This window comes from Ornithodoros turicata, chromosome 3 (assembly GCF_037126465.1).
Source record: "Ornithodoros turicata isolate Travis chromosome 3, ASM3712646v1, whole genome shotgun sequence".
NCBI lineage: Eukaryota > Metazoa > Arthropoda > Arachnida > Ixodida > Argasidae > Ornithodoros > Ornithodoros turicata.
Window position 1 is genome coordinate 95840836 of NC_088203.1, and position 23704 is coordinate 95864539.

General features: G+C 45.1%; 1 protein-coding gene and 1 long non-coding RNA gene across 3 annotated transcripts in view; one reads left to right on the forward strand and one right to left on the reverse strand.

Moving 5' to 3' along the window:
- Positions 1-301: 301 nt before the first annotated feature.
- Positions 302-23704, forward strand: part of LOC135388883 (uncharacterized) — an 82201-nt gene continuing 58798 nt past the window's right edge. The window contains exon 1 of the mRNA XM_064618745.1: positions 302-532. The gene's annotated coding sequence lies outside the window, so the exon portion shown is untranslated. The remainder of the gene's footprint in view (positions 533-23704) is intronic.
- LOC135388884 (uncharacterized) overlaps positions 16143-23704 on the reverse strand; it is a 46299-nt gene continuing 38737 nt past the window's right edge. For both annotated transcript variants that reach the window (XR_010421526.1, XR_010421527.1), the window contains exon 3: positions 16143-17214. This is a non-coding gene — a long non-coding RNA (uncharacterized LOC135388884). The remainder of the gene's footprint in view (positions 17215-23704) is intronic.

A 23704-nucleotide genomic window follows, 5' to 3' on the forward strand; every position in this document is an offset into this window, starting at 1 on the left:
CGGGACTGGGGAACAGCTCCTTGGGACACCGCGTCTTCTTTTTTCCCACCAAATCGTCTTTTCTTCCACTGGTTGTCATCTTGTCGTGTGACTCCTGCCGACGCATGAGGGGGGCGGAGCCATCATCATTTACACGGCCGCGTCAAACATCACCATGCGATGTGCATGGGCAACTCACACTTCCTATACAGCCCCCGAATGAGGGAGAGGAGTGAGAGGACCCGTCCCGCCAGTTCGAGCAGCGGCGTGAGGAGAAACCGTACGCCGTTTTTTTCCCTGTCGGGCTGCTCTACCGCTCGGCAAGGCCACTGACTTCGCCGGCCGGTCGGAGCGCTGTTTACGAACGCGCAATTCTTGCCCTTTTTGCTTTTCTTATTATTTTTATTCATTTCTCGCCTTCCTTCTCTCCAACCATCGCAGAAGTTCGTCGATTCAGTGCTTCTCTTGGATGTTGCTTGTGACACGTGGATCTACTTGTTCTTCTCACTGGATTCGACACGTGATTTGATAGTCCTCGTTCCTGCGCCATCCGGTAAGTCCCGAATTTTCCCGATAAAAAAAAAGCGGTCGTTTCTCGGAATGCGGTACGTTTTCATGACGATGCTGACGATCGGTTTTAATTCCGGCAGATGCATGCGGAGGAATGAATGGCACACAAAATAATATCTGCGTCTATCCATCACGTATATTGATTTATGTCACGGAGGCTAACGGAAATTAGAAAGTAACGGAAGTTAAACAAATATTAATTAATTAATAACAACTTACGGACCTCCTGTGCGCCTTGGATATTTTAGACCGTCCGGCTGTCAAGTGCATGTTTACCACTGTTTTTAACATTTCTCGTAGTCAAAAGTCGTCTTAATGTACGTTATATACATCCAGTTTCACACTATGCTATGTGGATGTGGAAAATTTCTTCATAAGGACTTTTTCCCGGTACTCACTTGACTCAGTATCTAAAATTGTGACATCTCTTGCACGCGCGCGCTCACAACCCTCATCACAACGCTCTCATCCCATCAACATTATCATCCCAACGCTCTCACATCCCATAAACGTTATGTTCAATTACTTACATCCCGTTATGGCTGTACGAGGTCGGCTTTGATACAACAGTGTGTGTTCACTTAGTAAATTGATTACTCGTCTATACAGGATAATGTATATTACATTAATTACTCGGACCCCCTTTTGGACGATTATCAAGCTTTATTCGCGTGTATGAGACTGACCTAGCTTGTCCTTGTGAGAGGGTATGAGGTTTCACGAGGAAATATAATATATCGTAGGAATTAAAACAGAACTTGAAATAGCGTTATCGAACACGCACTGTGTGTTTACTGGCATCCTTTCAGTTGAACGTAATAGACTGCTCACGAAGGGAATTTACACATACACATAAAGAACCAACAGCTGCCGGTTATTGAATGGCCTATAGTACTGGCGGAAGTTTTGTTCATCCCCGAGGAGCTTTTTCCTCGATTTTCCTTCGGAGCACTGTAAATATTGCTCGTATGTATTGGTGGAGACGAACTCTCTGCATAACTGCTCTCCTTTAATCCTTTAACCAATCAATTTCTGCGCCACAAAGTGTACATTTTGTGTGGATTGCGTTATTATTATTTGTTTTCGTTTTTTCTTTTGGGGGGGGGGGGCTAAAGAGGGACATGCAATCAACAGCAATGACGTAACTTTATAGCAACTTTACAACAGGCACTATCTTGAGATGTTCTCTGCATGTACATGTTACGTATTTTGATGCATTTTGCCGCATAGAAATGTATACTGTCGCGTGTAAACGTCGAACTCTCTTCAAACAGCGTTCCTGCTTTCTGCCTGGCTTCCGTGGTCACCTAAGGGCAATACAAACAAATACGTCTTCATTTCGTGGACACTACCTCGATGAAATTGCGCTATTGGCTTTGGGATGAGTTGTACGTCAAAAGGTAGTGACATTGATTTGTTCATAATAGTTAAAGGTATTGCAACTTTTTTTAGTAATTATTATGCCCACTATGGTGAAGACAAAAAAAAAAAAAAAAATGCGGAAATTGATACTTGCTGGTTTCTGCTGCGACAGTTCTTGGTCTGTAAATTGCTCGTAATTTATTTAGTTAAAGAGCTAACTCGATCACCTTGACATCGTGAATGTCAGTAAAATTTTCTGACGGGAGATTTTCTGAGTCAGGAAAATTTTCGTAAATTTTCTACATGTCTCATAAGATCCTTCTTCATGAAGAAGTCTTGCTGAACGCGGACTAACACTCAGCCTGTTATATTCCTTACGCTTGTCCCAGTACTTATTCGTCTAGGTTGTTGCTTATATCTTATATTCTCAAGGTCGTAATTAATTTTTTTTTAAGATTCAATTTGTTGACACGCTAAAAGTACTAGAAGAAGGTGCCAGCAAACGCGAATCTCCCGGTCGGTAAACATAACGCCTTGCACCCTATGAACTTCGTAGAAAAAAAAAAAGGAAAAGAGAAACACAAACAGGAACGTATACGGACGACCAGCTGTACGAACCTTTCGGCGCCTGGGCCTTCCCGGAGAAGGATTATTGATGTTCTACCAAGCTTGGGATACTATCTCCTATCCTAGTTGTTCACATATACGGGATCCATTATGCTAATTATAAAGGAAGGCAGAGTGTGTATGGAAGAATATCGTACAAAGGCTCCATTGAAGATGGATCACGGCGGTGACCGCGGATGCAGTGCGACGTTCTAGTTGCGAAATGCGTAATTACTGTACTCAAGGAGCTCTGGAATGCCGCTGCCGCTACTTCCGTCATCCAGTCGACCTTTGCGTTTCTCCTTCGCAAAAGATGGAGTTGGGTGGCTTCGATATTTTAGAAGGCCGTCTCTCGCAACAGAACAAGAAGTAAAGAGCGTATGATTCTCGGAAGAATATATATTTATATATTGGGACGAAGGAAATTGGAGAGTGATGGCGACAGAAAAACAACACTTGAAGCTTGTTTCAATAGAAAGTGCAGCGTGTAGATTTTGTCTTGTACAGAAGATGTGATTGTGATACCCCGTCCACAGCTGTTTGTATTCCTCACGGTAATTTCTGCAAACGGTACTAATTGCATCTTACGATGGAGGCTATATCTGCAAACAATGTAAATGTAATGTAAAGGATTCATTTATGCATTCAGGATTGATAGCCTTCCAAGAAAAACGCCTAGAAGTACGACCGCTTTGTTTGCCTGCCACCTTAAATCCATAGAGAGCACAGTTTCCTTTTCTGTAATATCTAGCGCGGAAAAGGTGCTAGTCGCTTCTTTACACGCATCAGCTACAGACGTTTCTTTTGGAATCAAGTGCCTGAGTCAAGGCAGAGTAAAAAATAAATAAAAATGAAAAAGACAATGATCTAGAATATAGCATTTTCCGTGCAGCATTTGTGGCCAGACACACACATTGTGTACGCATAGTGTGTTTACTGGTAAATCCTTCATTTGTTTTTGTATTACTTTTCGCGCCTTGCTTGACAACCATTCACATATAAATTACAAATGTAATGCGTGCAACCAAAGCAAACACTGCAAGCCGGAGAGTCAGTTTGTAGAACCTACGATACAGATAGATTAATATGCGAAAAGGAATGCACTTGTTTTCCACGGACATTCCAGTGCGTTTAATCATGCGCAAATTGTACCTATAGAACAGCATGTGGTGGATGTGACAGGAAGTTATGGTGATTAATTTTGCGTCTGGAAATGCTTGTCTCAGGGGCAAGCAGCCACTATCGCCAAGTTACAATTGCAGAATCGCAAAAGCCAACATTTATTTGTTCGCTATATGATAGCTGCTGTCACACGTACTTGAAGCACTTGTTATCTGCATCTCGAAGGCTGTTCCGTGCAACGGTTTCGTCTTAGACAGCACTCCTGAACCCTTCACGCCGCAATAAAAAAAAAAACGTTGAAACCCTTTGCCCGGCATCGATAAAGAAAGATAATGTCCAGTAAGAGGAATCGCAGTTTGGCTCACATTATCAGAAGGACGTGTCTGATCTTAGTGATGATCCGATCGAATACCTTCTCTCTTTCACTCTCAGCAGCATGAAGAATCGTGAGGCCCGCACGGGTTTCTCATGCAAATCCCTCCGTCGACTCAGATTTCTTCCGAGACGCAATATCTCGTCTATAACGATATGTCTTCTCATAAACCACTTAAATCTCTCGCGCTCAGACCAGAGATGCTTGCGGTTGACGAGACTTCCTCGTGAATTGCTAAGTGGCAGCTAAAACGATCATCCGTCCCATCCCAATTGCATTGCGCCTGTTGAATAGTGCACCTACACGAGGATAATGCCAAGAAGGAACTCTCATGTTTACTATATATAGGTGCATTAGTAAGCTCCGCCTTGCTTAAACACGCGGAAAAGAATGCCGTATAGGACGACACACATACAATATTAAAACGTATCTAGATAACTACGGCCACGGTTATATTTTCTGATAAGGAATGCAGATAGCGTGTACTGAAACTACAGGTCCGGGGAGTGGACGATAATATGAAGTTGCAAGCTTGGCAAATTTGGCGGCAGATATGCTTGGTGTTTCCATTCGTAACCCGCATTTGGCCACGAAGTTGACCGCCTACTTTTCTTACGCATTCTCACGAGCGACCTGGCAACACTGCGCAGGAGCGCGTTACGCGTCATTGGGTTTTTCGCCCCTTGTTGCCCGACGAAAAGCCTGCCACTAGGCCACTTCCGGCCTTCTCTGTGTGTGCTATAAATACGTGCGTGCAGATCAGACGTGGCATCCCGATTGGAGGCCTCTGTGTATAAGAGGACGATGAAATGCACTTCCCGCCTCTGCAATTGGAAGATGCAGGGCTCTTCGAATTGCAGAAGGAACGAATACCAGCGGCATGGTAGCCAAGGTGGCGCTGAAGACTGCGAGGTGGTGGGTTCGAATCCTACCACCGGCTGTGCTGTCTGAGGTTTTCCCCGGGTTTTCCGAAGACTTTCCAGGCGAATGTCGGCACAGTTCCCCCTGAAGTCGGCCCAGGACGCATACTAACCCCCCCGAACGTCACTCCTTCCGGCTGTCCTCTCTCCATCTGTCTACATCTGTACACCGCTCATAGCCACAGTTACTTCGCGGCGCTAACACGGAGTCAAAAAAGAAAAAGAAAGAAAGAAAGAACGAGTGAAATGTCACGCTTTTCTTTTTCTTTTTTTTTTTTCGGTTTCATTGTTCGGCACTGCCATGGCGACAGCCAGTCGCTCCTGGAGCGTTCTCAGGATTCCGCAAGTTACACGAGAGATCAGTTACGTACAATGACGAGGTCTTTCTCTTTATGGAGGAGCATCATTGTCGTTTCACATGAACGTTGACGTATGTCGTCACGGATAAGACACGCGAGGAAGAAGCGTGAATGCAGAGCGTCCGGAATACAGATATTTCGCATGCCTAGAGCGCCTTGGAAACTGTGTAGGGATACATTCGGCTTCAGTCCTCGCCTTGGTCGTCGAACGGCTATTCACCTTTTTGATACGTATAATTTGGTCCCGGATCGCTTTCCTCAAGGCTCCCTTTCGTTCTATTGTGTCGTTGCCGCAACCCACTACCAAGAAATAGGATAAAGATATAATTTCACAAACATGTATTCAATATCTGTGCTTTCCGCAGAGGCCAGCGGCCATACGTGCGTATGCAATGAAAGAGAATTCAAGTAGAGGTTCAATGCTGCACTGCAGACATTCACTGCAGACGACCCCAGCGAAAGTCAGACAAGACTAAGCTGTGCGGTTAACTCGTTGATGCCATGATGGTGACCTGCGCAGAAACTGGCTTCTCTCTAAGCAGGATATCTAATGATTCATCTTTTTTCTGTGAGGTTCATCTATTTATCCGTTGTTGATGATGGTGGTGATGGTGTAAGGTCTTCACTGTCTTTTGCCTCTTCGGAGCACTTTCAGAAGCTGTTAAAATGCCAGGATTGCGACTCACAATTACCAAGAAACAGGAAATGGTGGAGACAGTTTTGAACATGCCGGTTTCTGGCAGTGGGGAATCCAACCCCCCCCCCCCCCCCAAAAAAAAAGAAAACAGAAAAACACACGTCAGTTTATACATTGAATTTCCCTCTATCCCCTCCTCCACTCCGCGCTCCGACAAAGAAACCGAGGGCCTGGATACGCCCCTGGTTTCTGGATCAGCCTTGACAGTGATGGGATGTACTTGAAGTGCCAAGTACTCAAGTACTACTTGAAGTACATTTCTCAGTACTTGTACTTTAGAAGTACATTTCAATTTGTGTGCTTTGTACTGCACTTTTAGCTCTTAGACGCTTTCCTTTCAAGTACTCCAGCACCCATTTGGCAATACCAAAGCAAAACTTGGTCGCAAAATCATTTCTTTCGGTTCATATTAATGAGTCAGCTGTAAACTATCCTTGTTTTCTTACTGTCTCTTGTCAAAAATGCTAGCTAAAAGCTTTCTAAAGTCAGTAACAGCCGAATCTTAATTACTTCACATTTTATCACTATACCCAGTGTTGAAACGTCCAGAGATACGACCTAAATTAGTAATACAGTTGATAAGTACTTTAAAGTACTTTGTGCTTTACTTCAAGTACAGTTTTGGTATGGTACTTCGTACTGTACTTAAAGTACAACAGGTGCTAGGTATTCGATACTTTACTTCAAGTACCATTTTGAGGTAATTTGCCCATTACTGCTTGGCACTCTACAATCACACCTATCCTAATTACGCAAGGCAAGCTATAACGCAGGCAAGTGTAACACATAAAGCGAAAAAGAAAGTCGCGAAGAATCAAAGCCGCGGAAGTCAAGGGCCATCCGTATAACACACCTCGACCAAATTATGAGGAAACGCGACTGGACGTCCTCTGCAGGATGCTATGAAGTGACAGCATTCCACAGTGTATACCTGCATCGCACACAGCCACAGGTGAAACCTGTCTGGCATCAAGGCTGCACACACTCCCTTTCTTTCGTATACTTCCGCGACATCGAAGCTCTAATGCCTCTCTGCATCGTTCCCGATGCATTCTCCCAAACGCTCTTCAAACTCATTAAGAATAATCGACGTATACTGGCGGGTAATTACTCCTTCGGATGTGGCACAACCATCAGGAGAAAACGCCCACTCCCTTCGTATTATTCCGTTCCCATCATTCCTTTCTCCGCGTAGGAAAAAGGTGCACCGAGTTATTTTCTCCGTGCCTGGGAACTGTGGAAGCGCTGCGCACTCGCACTTCTTCAAGGAGGCACAGAGTCAGCGATTAGTCTGTTTTGATCGAAGGGGCAGCAAAGAAAACGATCTGCCTTCGCCAAATAGGAAGAATGTGGTCACGCAAAAGGGGTCGTTGCAAAAAGAACAAACAAACTATTGAGAACGTGCCTGCATTGTCTGTCGCGATGCTACCGTGCTTTAGTCAAAGCGACCACAGCAGTTGTCCTGGAAGGACTTTGTCGCTCCCAGCTACTCTTTGATAGTCGGGGTGACCTGGCTAGATCTTCTGTTGAGCCATGTTCAGCGCAGCCCAGATATCATGCTGTGTTCTATGGCGGTCGCCCGCATCATTAGTGGTCACACTGGATGAGCTACTGACCGGCATATATGGTCCGAGTTGAGAGTCGCTGTTGTCCGACTGGCTTTCGGTGGTGGAACGGCTGGGTATAGGTTGAATGGTGCATGCATGTGAAATGGCTTCGTTATGGTGCCGTCTGTAGAAGCCAAATGATGAATAATTTAAGTTGGACCGTATGTGTCGGAGAGATAAAGTATGGTTCATACAGGATGTCCCAGAAAACGTGTCACTGAATTATAAGAAAAAAATTACACCATCTAGAATCATTCGGTCAACGGCATTTGTTCTTACTCGTCTTGACTCTACTTCTTACTCGCCACCTCCTGATGTGAAGATCATGTAACGTAAATTTAATTATGTAAATATTTGCGAACTGAACTCGGAAAGTTACCAAGTACAGGTCACTTTTTTTATCCCACTAATGTGAAGGGCGTGCCGAATATACTCAAATTCATGATAATTGCGACAGGGATATTGAGTAGCTATCCCATCGGAAAAAATAGTCGAACATCATGCTTTACGGAGCACCCCGAGCATAGCGCGCGACGAGTTTTTCAGCGCAATCGTTGTCAGTCCGACGAAAGGAGGTTGGAAACCCGGCCCACACCGGGATAGTAGAAAGAGATAACACAGGAATGGCTTATCGCATCTGGCTTCCGCTGGGATCATGCCTTCCCTTTCCCAATTTCAGGAACTGTCACTTTTTCTACCATCACCTCTGTGGGCTGGGTTCCAACCTTCTTTCGTCGGACTGACAGCGATTGCGCTCAAAAAGTCGTCGCGCGCTATGCTCGTGGTGCTCCGAGAAGCATTATGTTCGGCTTTTTTATTTCGATGGGATAGCTCCTAAATATCCCTGTCAATTGTAACGAATTTGAGTAAATTCGGCACGCTCTTCACATTGGTGGGGTAAAAAAGTAACATTTACTTGGAAAATTTTCGAGCTTAGTTCGCAAAAATTTACATAGTTAAACTTACGTTACATGACATTCACATCAGGAGGTGGCAAAAACCTGGTAAAAAAAACTAACAAATACCGTTGACCGCATGATTCTAGGTGTCGTAGGTTTTTTTTTATTATAAATCAATGACACGTTTTCTGGGACACTCTGTATATGGAGGCACGACGTAAAATTACCTGCAGCACACATATATTCGATATATGTAAAATTGTAAACGTAAATTTAAATTGTATATGTAAAAATATTGTAAAATGCAGGATATATACTTTGCGCAAGTTCTTAGCGGGGAGATTCGCATCGATGGTAAGTTATATTCTTTATATTTTATTTTTGTTTTTACTTTTAGTTGCTGTTATATGCTTAGCGAATGTTCCGCCAGGAGCATGTTCACAAGTGCACGGCGCACTAGGACCAATGCAGTCACTCAAGATACCAAAATACTGAACACTGTACGTATTCTGGCTGAAAATGTCTGAAACACCCCATGTCATATAGCAGTAATCTACTTGATGTTCTTGTTATTTTACGGAAAACTAAGCTGCATTCAGTTTGAGGGTACCGAGTACCCATCTTCAACAACAACTTTATTTTGGCTTTGGAGAGTAGGGAGCTTCATCGCCACAGGCGATACTCTACCCCATTGCTGGTGGGAAAGTGGGGAATAAAATAACGAGCCCCTTCACAATAACGATCGAAGTCTCTTTTCTCTTACAACAACTCCAAAGCAACGACACGTGTTGAAATTTGAAATACACAAGGACAGCTAGTATGTGCCCTGCCTGCAGACTTTTCTCGTCGTTGCATGAAGTGGTGCCCCCGGCAAAAAAATATCCAGATGCGCAATATCCAGGTGCGCAATGGGTTTCGGAGGCATATTCCATGCAGTATATTCACATTGGGACAATATCAAGACGATATCACACTGCAGTGCTTCATCCCTAAAATGGCAAACGAAACACTTTCCTCTTAGTCCAGTTGGAACCACTCGCTGGCTCACTCAACCAGTGCGCCCACCAAGTGGAACACCTATATCCTCCACACGCAGTGAAGAGCGAGCCAAGAGACCCAGCAAATAAGCCCCATTTCATCCTGGTGTGGTGTGCATGGTCAAAACGTGAAGGCTGTTGAGTTCGTGCTGTTGGCTCGGTCGTGCGAAGCGTCCGCGGAAGCTCTCTTGTCTGCACAGGCGAACCATTGTGGAACGATGTCTGTACGAATACGTGCATCAGGAGCTTCATCGCGTCCACGAGCCTTCCAGGGCCTCGTTGTTCGTGACGGGAGAAACGAGAGCAGCATGATCGCCCTCTGGGCGATTAAAAAAGAAGCCCGTCCTTCATCAATCGCTGCATTCCGGCTTTGGGTGGAACTGTATTGATTTTAGATTGGCGCGACGTTGTTGGAGACACTGCGCCCGAAGGACTTTGTGCTTTCTGCATGGCGTGCGCACGAGCATGCTTGGCTGTGCAGGGAGGCCTTGGTCTGGGCAGAGTAGTATTTTTTCGCGTGTATTCACCGATGCGTTGACGTTTACGGGTTAATGGTGTCGTTTTGTGGAAGTGTGGAAGCTCTTATCTTGATGTTGGTAGTTGCGGTTTCCTGTAGGTAGGACAGCTCCGAATGTGTGAACGCGTTAAGAATGCATGATTAGCTGTCGTTAGGGTGTTATTAGTAGGACGGCCGTCACAAAGGGGGGGGGGGGCGGCACCGTTGTTTTCTACCAGTCATGTGTTGCGAAACTATTTCGTCTTTCGCTGTCCTTGTGCCATTGAACACTAAACCTAATTTGTTTTTGTGTTTAGGGAATAAGTAAAATAGTGACGAAAGTATACAAAAGAGGAGTGGTCTCGTTTGGTTTATAGTGAAACGTGCAGCCGTTCCCTGATGAATGATGTTGATGATGATGGTGCTAGTAGGAGAAAAAATATGGAGATGTGAGCCCGCTTAACCGCGAGACAAGCTACCGAAAACAAAAAAACGCCCTTCTAAAAAGACGACAGCTCTGCTGTGCTCTTAACGAAAATGATAAGTGAGCGCTATATGCACCCTGACGATGAATCGCAGGCCACTCGCCCAGCAGTTTCACGACGTCAAAGGGTCGGCTATCGTGTGTGAAACCGGGCATATTCGAGAAGAATATGTTCCGAATCTTCACGCACACCACATGATGAGCACAGCGACTAAGGTCAAGCACCTGTCTTGAACAGCGAACAACAACAAATTCATTTCGAGATGATGAATGGCGAGTTTGACCGCCAGGGGCGGTACTCTATACCCCATTGCTGGTGATGATGTAGGGAATAAAATAATGAGCCCCTTAACGATAAGGCGTTGATCAATGTGACATTCAGTTGAGATCCGTGAAGCAAAAATTTCGAGCCGGAGAGGGACACCGGCGGAGGGATTCGGTAAGAAAGGTTCGAGTCAATTCTGTGCAGCAGCGGCGTCGGCTCTGCTGCTCCCGACAACTCGCTCCGAACTGAACGACCGGATGCTGGATGACGCGCAACATACGTTTCACGATGAAAGATGAAAGTCACTGAAAAAGTTGGCCAGCTGTTCATGTTCAACATACGTTTCGCATCCTCAGAAGTGAAATGTATCTTTTGCGTGGGACCGCGTTGGTGAGCATCACGCGCTGCAGGATCATTCCAGCGGGTCTGTGGCCTCCTGGGTGAACTGCGAACAGTGACCAATTCCGTGTTTGTTTGTGTTTTTTTCCCTTTTTTTTGCTGGGAATAGCAAGCCGCCGTAGCGCACGCTAACCTTTCACTTCTTTTTTTTCTCAGAATAAACATATACCCACCCCACCCACCCTCATTCCCAGCATCATTTCATTGATGATGATGATGATGGTAGGAGAAAAAAAATGGAGATGTGAGCCCGCTCATCGCGGGACAAGCTACTCCAGGTCTAGTAGAGAGAAAAGGAAAAAAAAAAACGACTAAAAAGACGAGAGCTCTGCTATGCTTTTAACCCTTTTTAACCCTTAACGAAGGTGATGAGTGAGCGCTGTGCACCCTGGACGATGAATCGCAGGCCATTCGCCCAGCACTTTCACGGCGTCAAAGGGTCGGCTTTCATGACGGTCCAGGGACCTCTGAAGTTGCATTTCCTTGAGCCTGAGCTTGCTTTCTCCCTTCCCCTGTTCATTCCTCAGTTATATCGCTTATTTGATCTTCGTACGCACAGAAGCTCAATGAAAGCCGACGAAGAATAAGGGTCATATTTTTCTTTTATATCCAATCCAAATCCAATCCAAATATAACGTGGTAAACAGAAATTCGAGTAAAAGGTAATCTCTGCGCTGCCGGACTCGCAAGACAAAAAATTACGCACACAAGAAGAGGGAGAATGAAGAAAAAAAAGAAGTATGGCAGCAGGTAGGTAAGACACAGCTGAGCAAGTATTAGAGAGTTTTATTGTCCATCGTACGCTATAGCCTTTGCGTACGTAAGGGATAGTGTTGGGTGGTTCTGCGCACGCGCAAAACATAAAGAGAGCTTCGCGCAGTGCTAAGAACCACCAACGCTATCCTTTGCGTACGCAAAGAAGATAGCCTACGATGCACTAAAACGCACTATTCTTGTGGTGTGTTCGTAACGATGAATCCTGCTTTTCAAGCTCGTTTAGCGCACAATACAGGAGCAAAAAGAGAGAGAGAGAGAGAGAAAAGAACAAGTGTAGAGGTCGTCGCCACACACGTCGCAGTAAAAGTACACTCAATTAATTGTACTCAATAAGTTAATTTACCTGTACTTATGCGAGCAGCAGCGACGATCCCACAAAATTACCCTCCACGTATTGTCCCGAACAATCCATCATAGCGGCAACAATGGGAGAAAAGCTTTAATTGCCCTGGCAGTCTTGCGGCCAAGCCAAACAAACAGTGCGCACATTCCAATCGGACATAGTGCCCGTTTAGTATACGCAATCGGGTTGGCAATGCCGTGCACGTGCTATTGTTTCAGCTTTTATCTTTTTACTCGGCGAGGGCACTTTCACGTTTCATCAGAGGCGTTTACAACGAAGCGGGACATCGAGTTCTCCGTGCTGAACCAAGTTGTCCAGCTGGTGTGATCCGTTACCTAGTTCTGCTTACGACGGGGAATGTCGTTCTCTTCATGAAATATGCCGAGGGGGTAACGCGTACAATTACATTCTGTAGCCTTGGACTGTGCGTGGCTTCGCTATAGAGGTGACGCGGATAATGGCTGGGGTAGTTTTATGACTTACATACGCGGAACACGTTGCGTTTATGGATGTGCCAGATGTGGACACTATAGCTCAAGTACTATAGTTCAGCACTGCTTTCGAAGTAGATGATTGCTAGCAAATGTAAAGACGACCGAGAAAGGATAGGGAGACGGTAGAGTGATGTGGTGGAGGTGAACTCCGGCACATTTTAATGAACGCATACAGGTGATGGACATTATACGTAGTCCCATCCTGCGGCACGTGCAGCATGCCGTCACACAAATACGGGCTAACTCACCTCATGTGCAAGACTACCCCTTATTGGAGCTATACTATTATTGGAGCATGACAACGGACCTATAGTAATGTGTCACAAACGTGAACGTGATATCCGTCGGCAATAAAAGCTATAGTCTTGAGCACCCATGTCTATGAAGCCATGGCAAAAGTGTCAGGCAACAATGGACTGTTTCCTTCGTTCGAGACTTGATATATACGTTCAAACTAAAGAGGCAGGTAAAGAAGCTGCGGTAAATTGTAGAGGCTGAACCAACTATTAAGACAAACAGGCCTCAACGTTCAACAAGACGTTCAACAAGCCTCACCAACGCAAAAGCAGTGATTGGAATGACGTCAATAGACCTCTACCCGAGAAACGTCATCATGACGTTGGTAGATAGGCTGAAACCGAAATAAATCGGAAGGGGAAGACTGGGTTCCACGAATGGGCACTTGTTCGCTGCCTCCTATTGAAAGAAAAGTATAGGACCGAAGGTCGCTTCCCTTTCAGGGACCATCGCAATCCCCTCAAGACCGTGGCTTTCTTGCGCCACCTTGTTCGCCCCTAGCATCGAGCGTAGTTCAACTCTACCAAATTGATGGCGCTGTCGTACACTATGACGTCGTTTGTTTACAAACAGAGAGAGGTCTATTTGAGGCAGTTTGAGATAATCAGAGAAATAATCAGGTGTGGGTTCGCGAGGCCCGCCACCGGGCACTCGCTGGCTTTTCGTCTACTGAGGTCTTTCAGGTGCTACCTTTCCAACTTCCTGCACTAAGATGTCGCGATATGTGGATGTTACAGCGCAGCTTTTATACGAGTCGTTGCAACCTGAGGATATCAAAATATGCCAGGAAAGTATCAGACGTACTTATAAGTTCATAAGTTTATAAACTATAAGTTATATAAGTTTAAGAGTTTATAAGTTATTGATACAGTTCACAGGGTGTATTACTGCATAGTCGTAGAACTTTGACTGTGCCATCTAGCGGATTGCTGATGACAGCCGAGCCATCGTACACGCGGCTTGGAACACATAATTATCTCACTGTACAGTTAGATACGCAGGAAATCCAACAGTGCAGCTGTTGCATCCACCGCTGAAGCAGACAATGAGTCGTCACCTGCCTCCCCCTCACGTGACAAGCATCTTGTTCTTTCGTTCGTATCTCATTCGTGGCAACAAACACGTCGTCAACCTCTCGTCTTCCGCAGAAGGCTTCTTTAACATGCACAAGCCTTGATATAGTATATAGACTATTTCTTCATATGCAAAACTTTTGCACCTGAAGAAATGTGGTCTTCTACATGAAGGCTTGTCAAGGCTTCGCTGTTGGATTTACTGCATATCGTTACTGTTCTGGTCGCTGGCTGTATTCTTCACTACCCGCTGCTGTTACCACACAGTAGACGACGGTGTGAACTGGCACTGGGCGAGCTTTTTGTCGCCCTTCTTCTTACAAGGCAGCCGCGCACAATAATTACCCGCCGAAGCAAAACTGGTGCGTGCCTTGCGATGACAGAAATGACCAACAAACGCAATCACGCGAAACATCTTAGCAAGATTAAGAAGAAAAAAAAAAAGAACTGACGAGGACTCATCAAACTCATCCCATTACAAAGGCAAATATATTTTTAGGACCCTAACTACCAAAATCTGCGCGCGCAGCTTCCTTGATTGCTCCCTTTGTTTGTACACTTCTCCCACGCAAGGCACAAGAACTGAAGAACATCGCTCGGTACACTTCCCTTTCTATTACCATCCCCTTCCCCACAATGCACAGGCATTCTCAACGTACCGTCCTTAAACCGCACATAAGTAAAAAAGTACGCACATTTTGCGACCCTATAAAATTGCGCCCAAATTGTCCGCACTTAGAAAGCTAACCAGAGCGAAGCCAAAGAAAATATTCCATCGCAATCTGATTAACCTCAGTGGGTACCGCCATTCAGGGTCAACGACGACGACGACGTTCTCACGCGCCGGCGTAGGTGTCACGGGGCCGCTCACGACGGCACACAAGACGTTCGTTATTGTCACGCCACTAATTGGGACGCACACACACATCCACTTTGTTCTTCTTTGACGTTTGTCTTCAAAGAAGATCGTCGGCCGCATTTCGCGAAGGGACCGCCGTAATTGTTAGCGTCCTCTTTACGGTTAACGGCCGCCGCTGAAGAAAGCGCTAAGTGCAGTCGGAAGAGGTTTAAAGGGTTTGAAAGTTTGAAAGACAAGTTTGAAAAGTGCACTTATTGTTCTCGGTGGGAGAGTTCTGCGAGTGGATTTTAGGAAAGGCCTACTGTGTGGACAGTGATGTGCGCGGAGATAGCTTAGCAGACTGAAGCGGTCTTAGTTTACACTGGAATTTTTGTTGTTGTTTATTTTTTGTATGAAGTTTGTTGTTACTTTTGGAAACAACTTAAATTAGTAGCGGGAAATAGAGGTACGATGACCGCTTTATAGCTGGTTTATACCTGTTAACGTCTTAATGCGTTACGGGTGGTGGTGGTGGTAGAGTGTTATTTCCGTGCCAACTGCCTGCTTGCGGCATGTTGCTCAGGGGGGGAGGGGTGTTGTGCGTGCTGGGCCGACTGAACACAGGGAACTCTGCCGACACTTGTCTTAAAGCATCTGAGGACAACACAGGGAAACACCCAGACAGGACAGGCGGCGCCTGGATGCGAACCCGGGTCACCTCACAGTCTCTTCGAGGAATACCATCACCGTAGCCCCTAAGCCACGGGAGCTGGTTAATCCGTTACGTTACTTTACTTTTTTTTTACTTGCTTAACTTTTTTATTACTTAGAAGCAGTATAGTTAAAATACGTGGAAAATTGGGCTGAGAGGGCAAGCCCTGTCGAATAGCCCAAGAAGGGAAGGAACACGAATATACGACACTATTACGTGAGTCGTGTGAGGATGCTTCAGACAACAAAAGATGAAGAGTGCTCGGATGGAGTTTAACAGCGGACGAAAAAAGAAAATACGCGTTACGGTGATAATAACAGGGTAGTCGACGAACCGAAAGCATTGAGTAACTCAGAGTACATGTCAATCAGCGATTCATGAAAGGAAGTTCATATTTATAAAGCAAAATATCGAAGTATCAGAACATCAAAAGTACAAAATATTAGAGTACCAAGTATCAAAGTGCAAAATATCAAACGACAAAGGTAAACAAGTTCGTTACAGTGCTTTTACGGCAGGAATTGGTTCTTCCTTCGTGCAGAACCACTCCCCGTCATTAATTATTGTTGTTTCTTTCTTCTCCATTCACTCTGTTAGGCAGTACAATGCAAAGCGTTAAAGAAATAGAAAGATAAAATCGACTGGATTTTTATGTATTCTGTCGAACGCGTGTAAATTATGTAGCTGTTGGTCTACCTTCCTATCCTGACCTTCGGGCGCCCGCAGTCTTTTTCTTCTTCTTCCTCCGTCTCTGGCAGTCATCCACCAAAGGGATTGATTTGATTTGATTTGATTTGATCTTAAGAAAAAATAAAATGGAGATTTTGGCTTCACTATAGTGTGAGGCACGCAACTCCACATCACTTGCACCAGCTACTTTGGTGGAAAACTCCTGGAATGATGATGCCAATGAAGAGAGATTCGCCAAAGGGACATTGGCCAGGGCTGGACTGCTTTCACAGCGGTCGCTGTTAACGAGAAGGTTTTGGGAGATCGCTGTGGCTGTATTAGAAAACCTCAGGTTTCGATTTCGGTTTCAGTGATGCCAAGCGAGTTAAAATAATCTAAAGCTAATAAAAGCAGTTTAGACATACTCAGAGATGGGTACGTTGTCCCGGAAAGTGTCCCGGTTTTTCAGCGTGTCCTGTCCCGCCTTTGTCCCGATTTTAGTAATATTTTTGTCACATTTTTGTATATCTAATCACAGCTCTACACGTCACCACTCACTTCACAGATCTGAAGGCAGTATACTCGTCACTCTAAAGTAGTTGTGCATATATCAGGCAATAAAAGTGTCATCCAAACATCCACACGTAACAGCTACCGCTGAAATTCACGTTACACAATCGTAACCGTCCTGTAATTTTTCTAATCGTTTCGGTATAGTTCAGCAATAGCTTCGATGTCATTATAACTTCTTCCTTCTCTTCCCTTTCTTCTTCTTTTTCTCTCTCCACAACTGTTACGGACAGGCATACGTACACGGCTGTGGACGTTGGTGGGCCCTGTAAAGGTGTCGTTTTAAAATCAAGATATGGTCCAAGACACGGAACAGAAAGCATATTTACGAAACACATGCACAATATAATTAGGGTCAGAGTTTTTCAGCTAGGTTAAACCCGATTCCCCCCGATTTATTCCCTCCCGGATCAGTATAAAGGGCCAATTCGGGTTAAACTCGATTTCTCCCCCAAATCCAATCGCGTATCAGGTTTTACCACGTATCACGTGCACTATTTGCTAGCAATGTATACGAATGTGGGATGTAGATATTATTCAAGTGTAACAATAAGTATGCGAAGCACATTTAATGTTACAACATCTAGTGCTAGTCCCTATAAACTGTGAGGTACGTATCTTTGGCAAATATATGCACTCTAACCGCGGGCGGCTAGTTGGACAGAAAGCAAAACACAACAGCCTGGTAACACCCGAATGTATCAGAATAACACCCGATTTCACCCTGAATTACATGTTTAAAAATAGCACCCGATTTTTCCTTCCCGAATCCGGTAAAGGCATTTAACCCGAAAAAGTCTTCCAAGGAAGTGTTCGCTTTTACCTTATTGATGCTGAATCGAGCAGACTGTTCTTTCCTGTGTAACTGAAGCTAGCATTACACGCCCCGCTCCCTCACTAGATGAGATGATCAACAAATTTTCGTGAATTTTCGTAAACTCCCTAATTCAAAACCTGTAAATCCGTATTTTTCTACGGAATTTCCGTGAAACTCGCTCGGGAAAATCGTTCGGGAGGAAATCGACATGAACGAGACGATGACAGTCAGTACGTGCACGATTGAACGCTCGGGTTGAAAGTCACGTCTGTGTATACACGACGCTACTGCTTTTCCTATCAGGCATTCAAACAGGGATAGATAAACGCTCAAAGCTTCGCATTTCCGCATCCGTTTATTTAAGATGGGGCGGATAAACAGATAAAGAGAAAAGTCGCCTCAGCGAACAAGTATTCACGTACAAACCTGTCTCTCACAAAACAAGTTGTTTCCCGAAGCTACTACGCTAAAATACTTGTACTTGTTTAACTGTAAGGAATAGGAAGCAGAAGATAGCAGGCGAACGCGTCCTTTCCCCTCCCTTCTTTTTTTTCCCTCAACAAACGGAACAGCAAATTTGAAAGGGGCTCTGATGTCCCGAAGCTCTTGAGCTGTCTGACCCATTCAATATTCGATCAACGCGCATAATATTGGTTCATGCAGACCGTTCTATCCAAAACCACTAGCCTTCGGTAATCGCTATAAGCGGGTGACAAGGCGTTATCTCTACGGAACTGAAAAATATATCACAAATATCGTCGCACACCGTCAACTTACGTGACGCTGTACCTCTTATGGTTATTGGGTGGAGGTTGGAGCACACAGTGACTGTGAGATATTGCACAATATATTTCGAGATACGTATATAAGTCGTATAAGTCGTACGTATATACGCGGGAATGACTTTGTTTGCGGCTGTGGTGTAAACCTGAAAGAAAGCAAGAGAAAATATTCGAAGTCCAGTGAAAGTACAGATTCATTGTTGTCTCTAGCTGTCACTGTTGTTGAAGAAAGTTCTCTCCATAAATTTCCACTGTGCGAGGACAGAGGAAAGTGCTGAAAGCAACGCATTCAAATCTGCATTTCAATTCAGAGCCTGCGTTCATTACCTCAGACTTAGTCAACATCTGCAACAGATGCGAAGGCCAGGATTGAATTTATGTGGCGTAGAGCAGACGCGACGACCTCCGAAGGTCGTTAGGGCTATCGCCGCAATCCCCCTTATACTCCTGTTATCTGATCTCTCCAACTTTCCACGTGACAAACATTATTTACACTGCTTCCACCATATACACTTCGTTTTCTTCTGTCGCTCGCACGCTTCCCGGAACAATGCTTGCTTGTTCGAACTAAAACTTCTTTTATACAATTAGTGCGTTCTCAATACGTATACGTACGAAACCAATTACGTCCTGTCAACGATTAAGGCGAGTAGCGACAATATTTCGACGCCTTTAGCTCAATTATTTTCCCTCTCCCAAAGAAACTCGAAGCGATAATCCACATCAACACCTAATTCACTCGTACCTACCAATCCGAATCACAAAATACTCCATCTATCAAACCCCTAACTCGCACATACCGATCTCCGAGCGTGTCCACTCGCGCATGTGGCCCCGATTTGAAAGACCCGGTAGCTAGTTGCAGGTGCTGATCTGCCATATACACCTGACCTGGTGTCCACTCCGTTCAAAAAATTCCGATTCGAACAGCATCGATAATTCACACGGGCGAGAAGGACGTAATTAGAGCGAGGCCTTCTTCCGTTGCGTGCCTTGGCAAGGACGGTTGCGCAACGGCAAGGACACCCGGATCGGCGGCAGCTGCTGCCAAACAGATTACTGGGTGGAGACGAGACGCTTCCTCCTCCAGACGGTGGATGTATACACGATGCGGGGACGCGGAAGAAGTGGGGCCCATAACACACGCACGTTGGCAGTGATGAGCGTGGAAAGGGGCGCTCTCATCGTGAGCTGTTTGTTCTTTCCCTGATTCACGGGTATACAAAGATGACGCGTGCTCTTGGGGATGCTGTAAGACTTTTATTTTTTTATTTTTCGGACGAAAACAATGTTTGCCTTGAGCTTGGAGGTTGGAGAAGAAATCTGAAGAGGGGAAGGAATATGGTGTGTGTGTGTGTTGTTCCTTTCAAATGTTGTTCATGTTCCAAACGGTGTTTCAAAGCGCTTCGGGCACCTCGGTGTCTCATATTCGGAGGCCATTAAAATCGAGCCCGTCATCATCATCATTATTATTATTGTTACCGAGAGACTGGGAGGAATGTGAGTTTATTCCAAGAAAAAGAGGAAATGTCCGTCATACGCAATGTCGACTTGCTCTTCAATTGAAAAAAAAGAAGAAGAGATAGGTTCGTCGCTGATCCAGTCTAATTCGTCTTTCATGGGGTTCACTTATATATACTCAGAGGCTGCTCATATGTTCTGTCTCTCTCGTGAAGTAGAGCACGGGAGTGCCAAAAGACTGCTTTTGTACCTTACACCGTGCAACAATTAAAAGCAACAATGCAAAGCGGCTGTGAACAGAAAAAAAGAAGAAGAAAAAAGAAAAGAAAAACATGCAGGGAAGTGACTTCACATCCTATATGCAATAACTTACCGCGAATGTCCGTCGACCCCATGTTAAATTCTACCGTCGACAAATGACCAGATTAGCCGCGGTGCCGGCAGAATAATTGCATGCCTCCCCTCACCGGCATTCAGGAGGGATAGTCCGATATGTTTAGTAAAGAAATAAATACGAATGACACATGTACGCAATAACTATTTCTTTCGATGACGACCAATCTGATGACATGCAAGCTGAGAGGTTTTCCTAGAGTTGTTATTGTGACCGCACATCATCCGTGCCGTCTGTTCCGTTTGCTGTATTGGAAGGAAAGTGCGCAGAAGGCCTTGTCACATCTTGTCATGCTACTCACGGTTTGCTCCACTGTCCGCGACGACAGCTGATAATTCGCGTTCTATGATTGACAGGTTGAGTGCAGAGAGCATTAAATATATTTACGAGTGGTACACTTTAGACAAATGACTTCCTGCACGGCGAAGACATGCAGCGCACGGCCTTGTGTGTAGCAGGGTTGAGAAATTTAATGACCTTTTCCCTGCAGATATGATTCAATTTATTGCTTCCTCCATAACTCATACCGCTGATTAATGATGGTTCTTGAAAGCTAATACATGTTTTATAATCCATTGCTCACGCGTTCAAACTTCCTGGTTATAGAGTCACCTCATTCTGCAATGCTTTTTTCTTCTTCTTCTTTTTTTTTTTTTTTTTTACTAGTTACTATTATATACGGACGACAAACAAGCAAAACAGAAGGCATGTCGCGAATTGCGACACGTCCTGTGAATTCATGTTTTCTTTCTTTGTTGTCGCGTATTTTTTTTTCTTGTGTTTATCGAAAATGCAGAGCCAACGTGTTAAGAACTACCATATCGCCTTTACATTTTTTTTTTGTGCGTGTCTGTCTTTGGAACTTTTTAGCTTAGGCGCATTTAAAATGATTTTTGTAGGGCACTTTGCAAAAGACTTTCTTCTGGCACCTTGCCTAGTGTCCCGGTGCAAGACCTTGGCTAAAGAGGTTCAGGTTGGTCGTTATACAAGACTGATCTGCATTTTTTATCACTTCGTCGTGACCGAATTACTTAATGCAAGTTTTGTGTCTTTTCTTGAGTAATGGCAAACTAAGCTTGGAGCAGTGGCAGTTTAATGGCTTTAGAAGCTCAAATATCAGAGTCAAGGGCAATCATTGCAGACAAAACATAACAGGTTATCTGTTGTAGGCAGGACTTACTTGAATACAAGTCCGGAGGCTGCACGTCAGCTACCAGTTAGCCTCAATCCTAACTTCATAAATCCATGAATATTAAAAAAGAAACATTAATGTGTTGCCAATTGCTCCAAAACGTAAATGACTAAGTTGTTATGTGTTTGCACGTCATGTGTATGAAATGATTTAATGTCACAGAATAATATCTAGTATAAGCTTGCCGTTTTGTTCTCCAAGCGTTTCACACAAGAATGGTGTACAAGAATGGTGTTCTTGGTGTTGTTGTTGTTGGTTGATTAAATAACAAGGGGAGGTTGAATTCGAATGTTGTTCTTCTTTTCTGAGAAGTCCAGTGATTAGCTGTATAATGGATACTACATCACAATACTTGATACTTCACACTTTCTTTGAAGTACTGGAAGCCAGTTTTCAAGAGTGATGCGTTTTCTTTAACGGACAGCTGGGTCACACAGAACTATGCCGCAAAAATCCGATTTTCGGTTGGTGGTCCAATGTGGCCATGAGATCTCATGTATGCAGCATGGCCCGTGGGTACACCAGCGAGTGCCCGCGTGTAACTCACACTTTCGAACAGGTGCGAGTGCCGATTGGCAGTTTTGTGCGGGTAGCGGATTGGACGCTGGTAAGACAATTTCCTAAAATATGAAGGAATAGGAAATATTTATTTAGTCGCTCAAATAGCACCCTTCTTTCGTTACGTACTAAATAACGTTGAAGGAACACATGGAACATGCATTTTTTACTGCGTCATGTGAGCATGCTATACCTTCAGGAACCGTCACGCAAAATATTTCCGTTGGGAAGTGCGAATTTACTGAGATGATTGCTTTGGAAGACAGCGCGCAGCGGCCTCGCCCAGCCGCTCCTCGCGTCTCGTGACGTCAAGTGGCAGAGGACTCTTCATTGGCCACCGAGAATCATCTGCTAGAGAGAGCGACCAGGCGAGACGCAGGAAGGCCGGGCGAGATGCGACTGCATGCAAAAAGAAATACAGAATAGAGAAATATAGAATATGAAGGCGCTCGCCTCAGTATTGGCGAGGCACATGACGGTGCAGACTGGCAGCCGAGGGGAGCAGGTTTTGGTTTTCTGACCCGCGAGATTCAAAGCTCTCTTACGCTCCAGGATTACGCGCTGCACTCGTAGTCTTTATGCGAATGTGTGCCCCAAGTCTTGTAATCAGAATTTCTTTTTATCCCGACATATTTGTTCTTCAAGGCACATAACCCATCAGGGACAGCCTTGGGGAGCACTCACAGCTCGCGCCTTGTGTTCCTTCTCGTCGTGGGTAGCGGGTCGGGTGCGGATGCGACTTTGGAAATATGTGCAGATTGCGGACGGATGCGAGTTTCATTTTGTTGCGGGCTGATGCGGGTCGAACAATTCCGACCCGTGCAATACTCTACTAATGTCCAATCAAAGAAAATATATGAAAACACAAAAATTTGCCACAACACTATTCATCTTTGCAAGCTTGCAGCTAAGCACTGATATGCTTGTCGAGCGCACAGAGACTGGTGCCGAAGATTCGTTTTGGATGACCAAAGCCAGGCATCTAGCGTTCCCGTAGCAACGTTGGCGTCCATGCCGCTGCGCCTTGACCTTGGTATCGGCAGTGCGGCGGCGTCTTCTTTCCTCGGGCGCCTAGAATCGGGTCGCCGACGACCGGTCCTCGGCGCGATCCTCCTCGGCTGCCCCGACGCCATTCGGCCGTGCGCGAAGCGTGTTACGTAAACCGAGTCTCTCCGTTCCAGCACCTCGGACGTGGTTGTTTCTTATGCCCCTTCTGCTCGAGTTACATCAAGTCTGCGACATTGCTTCACAATCGGATTTGTAGTTCTGCTCAGTGGTCTTCACTTGGGATATACAATCTTCAAAGTTGCGTAAGTCTGCACTGCCTCTTGAACTGGACATCTAATTCCTTGCCGCAGGGTAAAGGATGCATGTTTTTGCTATACTCACCTCGCCTACTCGAGGGACTGATATTGTCATGTTACCCCGCTACCCACACGTGTAGACGCTAAAATCCCGCTAGAGAGCACGCCGCCGTGCTTCACCTGTGAGCGATGGCGTTTATCAAGCTGAGAAACGGAACCGTTATATTTCATTCAGTTGTAGATATTCA